The sequence below is a fragment of the Amaranthus tricolor genome, chromosome 3, assembly GCF_026212465.1.
Source record: "Amaranthus tricolor cultivar Red isolate AtriRed21 chromosome 3, ASM2621246v1, whole genome shotgun sequence".
Lineage (NCBI taxonomy): Eukaryota > Viridiplantae > Streptophyta > Magnoliopsida > Caryophyllales > Amaranthaceae > Amaranthus > Amaranthus tricolor.
Genome location: NC_080049.1, coordinates 19,095,763 through 19,108,453, shown reverse-complemented (window position 1 = coordinate 19,108,453; position 12,691 = coordinate 19,095,763).

Genomic DNA, 12,691 nt, shown 5'->3' with positions numbered 1-12,691 from the left:
TAAAATTATATTAGGTCTTAATCTAGTAGAAGCATGCACTATTTATTAAGGAGCAACGAACTTAAGTTGGATTCTTGCCAGGTAAGCTCCTTCTCTTAGCGTCTAAATTGTTGCTAAACTTATGTTTTCACTTTATCTTATGTATTATTTTGACTTTATTTTAATTCTGCATGATTAAATATTATATGAAGTTGATATCATTAAATTGTGCTGAGCAAATATAAAAAATTCTCATTCTTTTTCTTTTTTTGCTTATGTAAGCAATGAAATAGTAAAAAATGTCAATTAATACATATTTTAAACTATGTGTGCATGTAGAGCAAATTAAAAATACCCCCTGTATAAAAATTAAAATGAGATTGACGAACTATTTACATACACTCAAAAATCAACATTGTTCTAATCCGAAAATTATATCCAAAACTCATCCAAACACCTGAACAAATAATTAATAAATATAGCAACTAATTTAAGCAAACATCTTTAAAATTTTAAATTTCTAAACAATGGCAAAGTCGCCTCATAATTCAATTTAAATAAGCCTAAAAACTCAAAATTCATTATGTATGTATCAAAAAAACACTAAGTATTTCTGTCCATAATATGTTCACCTCATAATTTAATACAAAAATTTGCAATTTGAAAAGAAAAAAACAAAAAAAATTAAAAAAGAAAGGTATGGCCACTACTTGCTTTAGCACGGAGTAATTTAAGTACACAAAGTTACAGAAATGCATACATGTGGAGGAGATCATTCTGGATCATTCTCGTGTGGTTATAAAGTAAAATAATAATGCAGAACAATGATGGATGAAAGAGATTCATCATCCTCAGGACGTGGGAAAAGAAAAGAGTATTAGTCCCTCCTATTCAGCTTATGTGTCCCATTTTTTTTTATGATCAAGTCATCCTAATTTTCCTATTTTTATTTTTGGTATGGGTTTTTGACTTTTATGCCCTCAGTAGCTTTATCATACTTTCAATTATACCCTTCATTACCCATACTAATTTTCTTCCCTTACATTAAAAACCCATAATACCACTCTCTTTCCTACCCTTAGAGTCTCACTTTTGACTCTCCTTAAAATCCGTAAAAAGTCAAATGGGACTCCTAAGGTGAATAGGAGGGAGTATTATTTATCGACACCCATTACATTTTATCGCCACTTTTTAACGAAATTACGAGTTTAAAAATTATAAAATTGCCACTGCACTTAAAACATGTTTAACAAATGTAAATCGCACTTAATAACACTATTATCACTTAATAACAATATTATTGAAACTTTATATATATAGAATTTTCAGATACGTTCTTGTAGTATATACGAATTCAAACACAGTACTATCTCTCTAAAAACTCTCTAAAAACAATACGTTAAGTTAAATAAGCTAGAATTCTACATCGAACAAAAATAGCATACCAAAACGAACATGATAACGATTTGGTAAGTAATTAATCGTTTCGAAAGTTTTATTAAAAAAAAAAATTTCCAGAAAGGCCAGTCGCACAAAAAGTGCGACTGGTTCAAATAATTTTTTTTATTTATTTGAATTTCGAATTATAGAATCCCAATTCTTAAAGTTCGTCACCATTTTCATTTTTATCGCCACCCCAATAATGAAATTACGAATTTGCCCGTGAAATTTAAAAAATTACGAAATTCCCACTGCACTTAAAACCTCTATAAAACACTTCAAATTCACGCGATAACTCTCCTATCACTTCCAAAAACTCTAAATTTTCACATAAAATTAATCGGTGCTAAAGCTTTGAAATCGAAGTCGTTAACAAGAACTCGAGGTAATTTGTAAACAAATTCATTCGAATTTTTTTTAAAAAAAAAATTTTAAATGTTCATACCTAGGTACAGTCGCACTTTTTGTGCGACTGGTATGAACATTTAACTTTTTTTTTGTTTTAAATTTCGAATAAATTTGTTTTGTGAAATTAATTTATTTTTTTAGTAATTGTTATTCAATAAATGTTGTAATACATTATACTATGATAATTTTTTTGTAAGTGGTATTTTCGAATTTAAATTTAAAAAAAAAAATTCAAACTAGTCGCACAAAAAGTGCGACTGTACCTGTACCTATATTCATTAATATTTTAACAACTAAAATTTAATAAATTGATTAAACAAAATAAATTCATTCGAAAATAAAAATAAATAAATAAAAACTAAATAATTAAATTTTCAGTCATAATTTTAAAAAAAAAACAAATTTTTTCATACGAAATTTAAAAAAAATAAAAATAAAAATAAAAATCCAGTCGCATACGAAATTTCATACGAAGTTTTTTCATACGATGATACTGATTACGACGATTATGTTAGCCGGGAAGAGGCTGTCGGTCAAGATGAGTCTGCTTGTCATCCTGTTGATTGGACGCTCGTTAGAGGGCATGCCGGTCAGTTTAGGATTAGAGGTTATAGCGCGGCTGACTCTTCTGATCATGCAGGAGTCAGCCAGGTTGAGGATGTGGCTCCACGGGGCAGGAGGCGGAACCAGTCCGCGGACGTGGACTGGTTGATCACATCACCTAAGCCCGGGGGCCCTGTTGACACCACTTTAATACCCAGCTACGGTGGGCACGTAGCAAAGCTTATATTTGAGGGATCGGAACGCACCCCTCCGATTTTGGAATGTCGTCGTAGGAAGAGGACGTTGGATGCAATCATCAGACTTCAGGACATGTCTGATGAACTGTACGGGGTGTTACCTGGCACTCCTCTTGGTCGTTTCCCCTATATAATGCACCAGCACATTGATAGTGCTCTCATTACGACATTTGTGGAAAGGTGCATCCTGATACCAACACCTTCCACATGCCGTGGGGGGAGATGACCATAATGTTGCACGACGTGCAACACATCTTAAGAATTGGCCTTGACGGTTCACTTCCCGTTGAACCATCTGATCGTGAATGGCAGCTTGGCCTGGCCGGCCTGTTTGGGGAGCCATTGTCGGAGCTCCGTGGGAAGGGGCACTTCACCAGCGGCAGCATTAACGTTGGTGCACTGTTGCAGCTATGCCACCGTTCTCAGTCTATGAAGACTCAGGCTACTGCGTACTACATGGCTATAGTGGGTTTCACGCTGCTCGTGGATAAGACTAGAGTCGGGATGCGCCCTCACCTTGTTGTTACTGTCACCGTTGATCAGGGTGACATTGCTTGGGGTGCATTGACGCTTGCTCACATGTATCGCCACTTGGGTATGGCGACAAGGACTGGGTGCAAGACTATTGCTGGTTGTCTGACACTGTTGCAGACATGGATTTAAGAGTACTTCCCAGTCTTCCGGCTAACTTGAAACTGAAGTTAATTCCAATTGACGATTGATGCGACCGGCTGCTAGATCTACCACTAGATCTCTCGCGTGATGAAGATCTGGATCCGCGACCCCTTAATGACGATCTGTTGTACTCAAACGCACTTTTGTTTCTCCTTAGGGTTCTGCTTGTCATTGGTCTTCCCTTCCTTGGCGGACTTGCTTGTGACTCAGGTATATGTGCTCCATCAGGGTATAGTTCATGTTCAAGTACTTGAGCCACACGCCGTACAACTGTGGGGTCGGCTTTTAAAACTTCGTCAACCAAATATTGAAAGTACTTTTTATCATCGGCGTTTGCGTGCCGTACTACTTCGTTGGCATCTTCTTCTGGCTCTAAGTACTTTAACGTTTTCCAAAGATGTATATCGTCCAAGTACAAAGCACCATGAGACCTGATTGACAAGTAACAGTAACACGCGCATGGTAATCCGTGGGTTTTCGGAATGACACAACCACATTTTTCAAAAAAGACAACTACCCAAGTTCAATATCCGATTGTGCTCCATCATCAATTGTTCCAAGGCAAATATGGAAACATGACGATACAACGGTCTGAGAAAATTTAGCCGCGACGTCCTTGAAATGGAATTCTTAGATTCTTTCAGAGCTTGTCTTATCATTGACTGTTGATTCGTTATTTGTGCGTGTGCCCTTTTAAATAGCATATCAAATGAGCTATTACCGCTACCCAAGTAGTACTTGAAGGAAGAGTGTTGGCTTTCAACTCTACTGGTAGTCTGGTTACCCAAGTGCAAACAATCATTCGTCCACGCACGCGCAACTTTTTCTTTGTGAGGAATCCATGTTCCAGCCAAGTATCGCACGACCCTCCTATTCCTAATTGACCAAGTAGACACAATCCCTTCCCATCTGTTTTCAAATTCAAGGATCGTCACACTATTAACTAAGGGGTTCCATTTTATTTGTCTGAATATTTTCCCCTATTGATTTTTCTTCCCGCCGCACAATTTATCAATCATGTTCTCCACGTCATTGCCTATATGCCATACGCATAATAAATGTCGTACATCTGCATTAAACATAAATTTAAATTTAATTGACTCATATATACATAGGTCGACAATAATTAATAATAAAAACCTGTTTACCTGGAAAGACAGCACGAATAGCTGCAGACAAACCCTCATCTCGATCCGTTACGGTTACGTCGGGCGTCTGGACTCTACCATAAATATCCGTCAACCTCTCCAACACCCAAGAATAAGACAAAACCGCCTCATCTCGCATCAAACAGAACGCAACCAAAAAGTTATGATTGGTGGGCATCATTCCAATGATTTCGCATAGGAGCCACTTTTGCTTGTTCGTTTAGTACGTTGTGTCTATTAACACAACATAGGGCCACGAACGTATCATCTGGATAGATGTTGGATTCGCAATCAATAATCTACTCAACTGCCCCTCACTATCCAAGTCTGTTCAGAATAAATAATTATGCTCCATGGCCATATATAGACAGTGTTGAAGAGGAGTACTACCATCCATCTCTTCTCTCCTTATTGATTGTCTTACATTGTAAATTTGATTCATACTAGCAAAAAAACAGGAAAATTCGTTCTAATTGAAGTCATTATAAATGCTGGTTGCATGCCAGTTGCATTGAGATGTCGTATGTGCTGCCTAATATCGACAGTCATCCTATTGACTCTTATTTGACCATCTCTGTACATAAAGAACGGGTAGTACACTCTAACCATCCAAGGTATTTCCCCTGGTTTACGACTATTTCCTATAATCATAAATTTACATCCACAAGCCCTACTTTGGGAACCAGGTCGGGCAGCATTGTCTAAGTTATGCAAATCACCCCTTATATTAGGCATGGCCATAGTTCGGGTTGGGGCGGTTCCGTTCTGGTTCCGGTTCCATTTGGAACCTGTCGCGAACGGTTTCGGTTCCGGGCGGTTTCAAACGGTTTCGGTTCCGGGCGGTTTCAAACGGTTCCTTGGTGGTTCATGAGGCGGTTCCCGCGGTTCCAACTCGCGGGACGGGCGGGTCGGACCATCGGTTCCATTTTTATTTTTCCTATAAATATTTATATAATATAAAAATACTATACTATTGTGGACATACCTTTGATGATTACTTGATTATAAGCGAAATTTATTGCTTGTCAAGTTGTTATCGTTATTAAAATATTTACTAAAATGAATGAAAAAAATAAATTAATAAGAAATGAATCAACAATAATGTCGATAAAGATGATTAATAAAAAAAGAGAGAGAAAATGGACTTGAACCTAGTACCCAAAGGAATACTAAGTTGCCTACGTATCCCGAAGGAATCAAAGCCGACGTAGTTCTTTGTCATACCTTTTATTTGTAGTTGTTGAATGGTTATTTATCGTTGTCCGATGGATCCTATTCGTCTTCGTCATCATCATCTGGTTGGTTAGATGCTTCCGCTGACTCTGCTCCTGACGATGATGCAGATGTATCCATCATCATCCATGGATCATCATCATCGCCTTGATCATCATCATTCCTTAGTCCTTGTGTTCGAATCTTCGCTTGATCCCAATCTTTCTTGCAATCACATATTTGAATACTATGTGGAGCAAGACGAGATCTCTTTTCGTCTAAAACTCTTCTACCTGCACTAAAAGCAGACTCCGACTCAATCGTAGAAGCAGGAATTGCAAGGATATCCTTTGCAATTCTCGATAATATGGGAAATTTTATAGATTTTTCTTTCCAGCACTCTAAAATATTATGGCTACCTTGGTCAATTTCAAAGTGATGTTTAAGATAATTATCTAATTCTAAATATGCAGTGGAGGGTGAAAAAGAAGATGATCCTACAAAACTATCATTTTGGCTCATCATATTAGCTATTATGGAATTATAATAAGAGGGACGTGCCGAGACGCTAGCACGCCTAGACGTATCGTGTTTTGGGTTATATACACTAGCATAGTAATCATAAAGTTCTGCTAAAAGTTTTTTACAAATTCCAACATAATTATGTACATCACTAGGCGGGCGATCTAATGATTGGTAGTAAAATCTAATTACTTTAGTAAGGACTTCTGTCTTAAAACATGGGTCTAAAATGGTTGCAATTCCATAAATAAAAGGAAAATCGGTAAAATATGTCTTGCACTTATCCATCATATCTGTAAGAATCGGCTTTAAATATGGGTTAGTATCATCATGCGTATGTTTAAGAAGATGATAAAAAATAGTAATACACTCACTTATTACTAAGTGAACGTTTGGTTCGTAAACATATGAAAAAATCTTAGTTGTGTGGTCATAAGCTTCTAATATTTTATGTACACCTATAGCTAGTTCCCATGTGTCATCAGTTATATAGTTATCTGTACACTCACTATAAAGTTGTGTTATAACTGGACGATAAGCAATCGCTTTTCTTAATAAATCGTTGGTTGAACCCCAATGTGTAGGAGTATATAATGACCAATACACTTTTTTTAGTTGATAATGGTCACATAATTGCTTATATCGTCTCTTTATCTGTCCAATTCTAAGCCATTTCACTATGTCTCTAATTGGATCTAATAAATCACTTAATTGTTTTAAACCTGCTTGGCAAGATAAGTTTACTATATGAGCACAACAACATATGTGTAATAATCTACCCCCAAGGATAAAACTAAATGCAGGTTCGTTATACAAAAGTTCCATACATTTAATGTTAGCGGTTGCATCATCGGTAGAACAACAAAATATCTTATCTAATAAGTTCTATTCTCTACATATCTCTACTAATCTGTATTTTATGTTTTCACCCGTATGTCTTTCGAGCATTGCCTCAAAAGCAATTATACTTTTTTGAATAATCCAATTATGATCTATCCAATGTGCTGTTATACACATATAAGATTCTAAATGCGGGGGAGCAGACCAAATATCAGTTGTTATGCTAAGCCTACCATTAAAAGATTTAAACATTTCTACTAATTCATAGCGCATTGTTTCATATAATTTAATTGTGCGTCGTTTAAGCGTGCTCCTAGGGATTGCTCTATATTGTGGTTGTAAAGTTTTTCTAGTGTAACGCTCGTATGCCCTACTTTCACCATGGTTAAATGGAAATTCATAACAAATTACATACTTAGAAAATTCATCAATCATATCATTACGATTATATTTAAAAGGCATACCTGTGCTGGGAATGTCTCACTGTCGGCTTCCACTTGTGGTCCCACTGCCGCTTGCTGCATGAGTTTCTTTTGTGATTCCATGCTTCTTTGCCAAATGTTTGTTAAAAGATCCCGAACCACCACCTAACACGTATTCACAAAACACAATAAATAAATTATATAATGTATCTATAAAAAACTTAAAAAGTATTTACCTCTGGTGATACTGTATGGAACTAACTGCCCGTTTGGTACATGGTATTAGAGGGCGGTAATGGTAATAAAATTAAGTAATAAAAAATTTGGTTGTTTGGATGCCTTCAATGGTAATGGATGGTAATAAAATAAGGTAATGAAATTACCAAAAAGGGCCATTTTTATTACCATCAAACAACCTGGTATTAGGCTGTAATGGTAATGAAGTATTACTGTGGTAATAAAATAAGGTAATGTTGTTTCGAGCTGAAGAAAAAAATAATGAAGAAAAAAAAGGTAATGTATATAATTATCCAAAAAAATATTATTATTAAAAAAAGAATCATTAGACAGAATAATTTAGATACAATAATGCTTTTAGATACAAATATACAATAATGAAACTAAGAGTCATTACCTTTTTTTATTACTAATAACCAAATGCAATCAATGGAATATTATCTTCCATTACCATTCTTTAGTCATGCACACCAAACAAAAGAATCTTCATTACCAATTCTCATATCTATTCCTTCATTACTATTGTCATTACAACATTTCATTCTCATTACTTCATTACCATCAACCAAACGGGCCGTAAGGGCTTTACTACTTGACTTTCACAAATTTGACAAGTGCACAAGAAAACATCTGGATTGTCGTTTGATACTTTTGTAAAATACGACCACACATGTGAAACAGCTCTACCACTAGGAGGTGGCATTGCCGGAAAAGGTTGTCTTACTGGTTCATCTTCATCTAAATTTAAATATAAAGACATACTCAAATACCACAATATATAAATAAATAATAATTTAAAATTTAATCAATTTGAGAATACAATTATAAAACTAACCGATAGTTTGGAAATTGACTCGTTTACCACGAGCTTGTCTTTGTTTTTGTTGTTGTAGTTGTTCTTCATGTGATCTTGTTGATGACTGTCGAGAATTATGTATCCCAATAGGGGTTGTTGGTTCCTTTTCTTGTTCTTCTTCTTCTTTATCAATTTGTATTTCTCTTTCAACTTCTTCTGCATAATTGTGTAATTCTTGGTCGTACCCTTCTGGATAATTTGGTTCATAATTATAATTACTAATCGAAGGTGTTGTTGATACCGACGGAGTTGAAGTGATCTTCCTTTTGGAGCTAGAACCTCCTAGTGATTTTACCACTTTAGTAACTTTTTTAGAGGCTTTTTTCAAAAAAGAAGACATGATTGATAATATTGAAATAATAATAGAATTAAGAAATAAATAAATAATTAATAGACTAATTATGTAATTAACTAAATTAAGAAATAATTAAAAGACTAATTATGTAATTAACTAAATTAAGAAATAATTAAAAGACTAATTATGTAAGTAAGAGAATAATTGCGTAAGTAATTAAGTAGAGAGAGTAAGAGAAGAGATGAGTTGTGAATGAATATGATTGAAAGTGATGGGTATTTATAGAAAAATCCCCAACGGCTATAAACAGCTAGTTCAACAGCTAGATTCACGGTTCCGGTTCCATGGAACCGCTAGGCCGGTTCACCCGGACCGGTCCCGGTTCCGGTTCCAACCTGTGGTGCTTAGGTCCGGTTCATGCAGTTTTTTTCTGGCGGTTTCACGGTTCCGGCAACTTTTTTTCCGGCGGTTTCACGGTTCCGCGGTTCGGGCCGGTTCGGAACCTGTCGCGAACGGTTCCGATTTCGGTTCCTGTTCCAAGCGGTTCGGGACCGGTTTGGTTCTGAGTAACCCGCTCTGTGGCCATCCCTAACCATACCGATGACATCTTAAGTACAAACTCATTCTAGAACGTCCTTCCTTTTGTTTATATGAAGCACGTGTAAATTGAAAACCAATTGTTAGTGCTATCTCATCAGCCCAAGCATGTAAATCATTTACAGAATCAAATTCTCTATCGGTAACAAATCTATCAGAATAATCGACATCATCCCCTAAGTTTTCAAAGTCCTACAAACAATAATTATAATAACATTATCATAATATAATAATATATGAAAGTATATGAATAAATAAAATCATTTACATTAATATTTAATAAATAATAATAACGTCAAAAATACTTATAACAAATAAGAAGAAATAAATTTTCAAAAAAATAGTTAAACATTTAAATAAATTAATCCCTCCAATTTAAATTTAATTCTTATAATAACATTATCATAATATAATAATACATTAAAATTACACAATATATTACAACATTTATGAAAAAACAATAACTTAAAAAATAATTTAACTAAACAAAATAAAAAATCAAAGTTCACAAAAAAAAAAATTAAATATTATACCAGTCGCACTTTTTGTGCAACTGGTATTAATAATTTTTTTTTCTTCTTTTTTTTTGAATTTAAATTCAAAAATACTACTTACAAAAAAATTATCGTAATATAATGTATTACAACATTTATTATATACCAATTACTAAAAAAATAAATTAATAAACAAAATAAATTCATTCGAGATTTAAAAAAAAAATTTTTTTTAAAAAAATTTGGTTCATACCAGTCGCACAAAAAGTACGACTGGCCTTCATGGAATTTAAAAAAAAAAAAAATTCTGAATCGATTAATTACTTACCAAATCGTTATCATGCTCGTTTTGATATGCCATTGTTGTTCAATGTTGAGTTCTAGCTTATTTAACTGAACGTAGTTTTTTTAAAGAGTTTTAGAGAGATAGTACCGTGTTTGAATTCGTATATACTACAAGAATGTCTCTGAAAATTCAATATATATAGAGTTCCGATAATATTGTTATTAAGTGATAATAGTGTTATTAAGTGCGATTTACAATTGTTAAACATGTTTTAAGTACAATGGTAATTTTGTAATTTTTAAAAGTCTAGGGGCAAACTCGTAATTTCATTCTCGTAATTTCATTAGGGGGTGGCGATAAAATGAAAAGGGTGGCGAACTTTAATAATGCCTTTATAAAATTTCTTTCGTGTAATTAATTTATTTTTTAAGTTGTTGTTATTTAATAAATGTTGTAATAAATTAATTTATTTTAATTTATTATATTATGATAATGTTATTATAGTATTTAGTGTAATAGTTGAATATTATAAATTCGAAAATTTAAAAAAATAATAATAATGATAATAATAATAATAATACCAGTCGCACAAAAACTGCGACTGGTAATTTTTTTTTTAATTTTGAATTATAAAATGTATTTTGTTTAATTAAATTATTTTTTAAGCTATTGTTATTTCATAAATGTTGTAATATATTATTTTATTTCAATGTATTATTATATTAAAATAATGTTATTATCATAAATAAATTTGAATTGGAGGGATTAATTTATTTAAATGTTTAATTAATTTGTTTGAAATTATTCTTCTTATTTGTTATAAGTATTTTTGAAGTTATTATTATTTATTAAATATTAAAGTAAAATGATATTATTTACTCATATACTTTAATATATTATTATATTACGATAATGTTATTATAATTATTATTTGCAGGACTTTGAAAAGTTAGGGGATGATGTAGATTATTTTGATAGATTTGTTGTAACACCCCCGAATTTCCTCCCGTCCTTTGTGGTTTTAGTTTCATTTAGGGGTCGGAAATTCTGGGGTGTTACATTTGTTATCGATAGAGAATTTGATTCTGTAGATGATTTACATGCTTGGGCTGATGAGATAGCACTAACAATTGGTTTTCAATTTACACGTGCTTCATATAAACAAAAGGAAGGACGTTCTAGAGTGAGTTTGTGCTATGGTAATATAAGGGGTGATTTGCATAACTTAGACAATGTAGCCCGACCTGGTTCCAAAAGTAGGGCTTGTGGGTGTAAATTTATGATTATAGGAAGTAGTGGTAAATCAGGGGAAAGACCTTGGACGGTTAGAGTGTTTCATGGTGAAAAGGAAGACATAACCACCCGTTCTTCATGTACAGAGATGGTCAAATAAGAGTAAATAGGATGACTGTCGATATTAGGCAGCACATAGGTGATCTCAGTGCAACTGGCATGCAACAACCGTATATAATGACTTCAATTAGAAGGAATTTTCTTGGTTTTTTGGCTAGTATGAATCAAATTTACAATGTAAGACAATCAATAAGGAGAGAAGAGATGGATGGTAGGACTCCTCTTCAACATTGTCTATATATGGCTACGGAGCATAATTACGTAGTCTGGACAGACTTGGATAGTGAGGGGCAGTTGAGTAGATTATTGATTGCGAATCCAACATTTATCCAAATGATACGTTCGTGGCCCCATGTTGTGTTGACAGACACAACGTACAAAACGAATAAGCAAAAGTGGCCCCTTTGCGAAATCATTGGAATGAGGCCAACTCATAACTTCTTGGTTGCATTCTGTTTGATGCGAGATGATGCGGCTGTGTCTTATTCTTGGGTGTTGGAGAGGTTGAGGGAAAGTTACGGAAGAGTCCAGATGCCGGATGTAATCGTAACGGATCGGGATGAGGGTTTGTGTGCAGCTATTCGTGCTGTCTTTCTAGGTAAACAGGTTTTAATTATTAATTATTGTCGATCTATATTTTTCTATATATGTATATATATATATATATATATATATATATATATATATATATATATATATATATATATATATATATATATATATATATATATATATATATATATATATATATATATATATATGCCTTTTTCCCCCTATTAGGGTTTTTTATGCCAGCGGGAATGGTGTGACCTGGGTACAGTGTTTATCCTTTCATTAATATATTCCCAATTCTCAAATATATATATATATATATATATATATATATATATATATATATATATATATATATATATATATATATATATATATATATATATATATATATATATATATATATATATATATATGTATGTATGTATATATATATATATATATATATATATATATATATATATATATATATATATATATATATATATATATATATATATATATATATACATACATACATATATATATATATATATATATATATATATATATATATATATATATATATATATATA